Source organism: Elephantulus edwardii, unplaced genomic scaffold (genome assembly GCF_000299155.1).
Source record: "Elephantulus edwardii isolate Elephantulus edwardi_28Jun2011 unplaced genomic scaffold, EleEdw1.0 scaffold00163, whole genome shotgun sequence".
NCBI classification, from domain to species: domain Eukaryota; kingdom Metazoa; phylum Chordata; class Mammalia; order Macroscelidea; family Macroscelididae; genus Elephantulus; species Elephantulus edwardii.
The window spans coordinates 3,915,693-3,917,688 of record NW_006399913.1 but is presented as its reverse complement, the minus strand read 5'-3'; positions in this window follow the sequence as shown (position 1 = coordinate 3,917,688).

Below are 1,996 nucleotides of genomic sequence, written 5' to 3'. Positions count from 1 at the left end.
CCCAGCCTGAACACTGATATTCTGTGCCACATCGTCTTTTACTAACATCACCCATTTGGTACACTTCACTCTCCCTGGATTGCTACATCTCACTGGTTGCAAGGGAAAATATAGTGGCTGAGTTTTCCCTTCTACTTGTCTCATGAGGGGGTCCTGGCCCACCTGGCCTAATAGGTGCACATGGCTCAAAGGTCTTTTGAGCAGCAAGCTGTTAGTGTTAGCTATCTTGCTCTCATGTTGTACACACTTATTTCACACACTCTTGTGGCACACACAGATGAAGAACCTGTAATCGGTCTTCAAAGCATGACTTATGTTTTATTTTTGTACAGATTTTAGTCTTTTTCTGAGGCCACAGCCTTGGGAACAACAAAAGGGAACTGTTCTGGTGCACCAGACACAGGCCAGAGCATGATCAGGTGTCTTTAGATTCTCATTTTTTCTTGTGTCATTTTCCTTATTTCTTTTAATTCTTCACCTATGCTTTCCCCACATTTAAAAGTTAATGTTAATGTTAATTATGCTGTTGTGTTGCTGCTGATTGCTGTCAAATTGAGCAAACTCATTGTGATCCTATGAAAAAAAGACCTGAAGTCTTTCTATAACTATTATCATTTCTTAAAGTTCATAGAGTTTCCAGGGGCATGTTGTTTAGGAAGTGGATGCCACTCCTGCTTCCAATGTTTATTACAGACTTCCACTTTTTCCTATCATCCAGTGCCCCAACAAAATATCACAAAACACCCAAGAAACAGAGAAGCAATTTTCTATCCAGAGTAATGGAGGCATGCACAGGAAGGGAGTTCTGTCTGGAGTCCTCTTCTGTGGTAATTCACAGCAAGCCTACATGATAGTGTCCAGGTTGAGGAGATGGGAGTACATTCCAAACAGACTCCAACACTGGTCTTCCTTGTTCTTATCAGACATCCTTCTAGAGTAGCTGGCTGAGGAAATAGCTTTCACTTAAAATTCCTGCTACTTAGCACATAGCAGCCTCCATCAGCACTGCGCCACACTGATGGAAAAGGGGAGGAGACAGACCAAAATATAATCCCCAGGAGGTGTTCTGTTGGTTTATATATTATTGAATGTAAACAAAAGCACAGCAAATCAGTAAGATGCAGCAGTGCTTAAAGGGTAACTAAATAGCTATAGATACATAGTCTCAAAGCAGTATTAAGCTTGCTTACTATGCATCTGAGAGCTGGAAAATGACTAAAAGTAACAGAAGAGTTGATGCCTTTGAGTTGTGTTGGAGAAGTATATTGGACTGCCAAGAGAACAAATAAGTCTGGTCTAGACAGGGTGAAACCATGCTGCTCCCTGAAAGCAAGCATTTTGACACTCCATCTCACATACTTCAGGCATGTATCCAGGAGGGACATCCATTTTAGACTTTTCTCTTCTGCTTATGTAATGACCTTTGCTCCCTTCAGGGCAAATATTGTTGATGTCAATCCCTAGTCTTTATAATTAGTGTTCAGTGCCCCAAACCTATTCTTAAGATGATTTTTAATTTCAGGGGGGATAGACTCAAGATCATATTTTGATTCTTGTGGACTTCTTTCATTTTCTTCAGCTTCACTTTGAACTTGCACATGAGTAATTGATGGTGTGTTTCACAGTCAGCATCTGGCCTGGTTTTGAATGATGATATTTAGCTTCTTCAATGATTTTTTCCACACATGTTGCCAACCTGATTTCTGTGCAGTCCATTAGGTGAAGTGCATTTGTGTAGTTGCTATTTGTGTCTTTAAAAAGATATTTACAATGAATGAATTATTGAATGTACAAAATTCAATCATTCATTCTCTAGCCTCACTTCTGTAATCATGTCTATATTTTCCAACAACTATTTCTTCTTCATTGTTTCCAACTTTTGGATTCAAGTGACTGATTATTATTAATGCATCTTGATTACATGTTTGGTCAATTTTGGACTGTAAAAATGAGTAGAAATCCTCAATTTCCTCCTCTTTAGCTTTAGCTGTTGGTG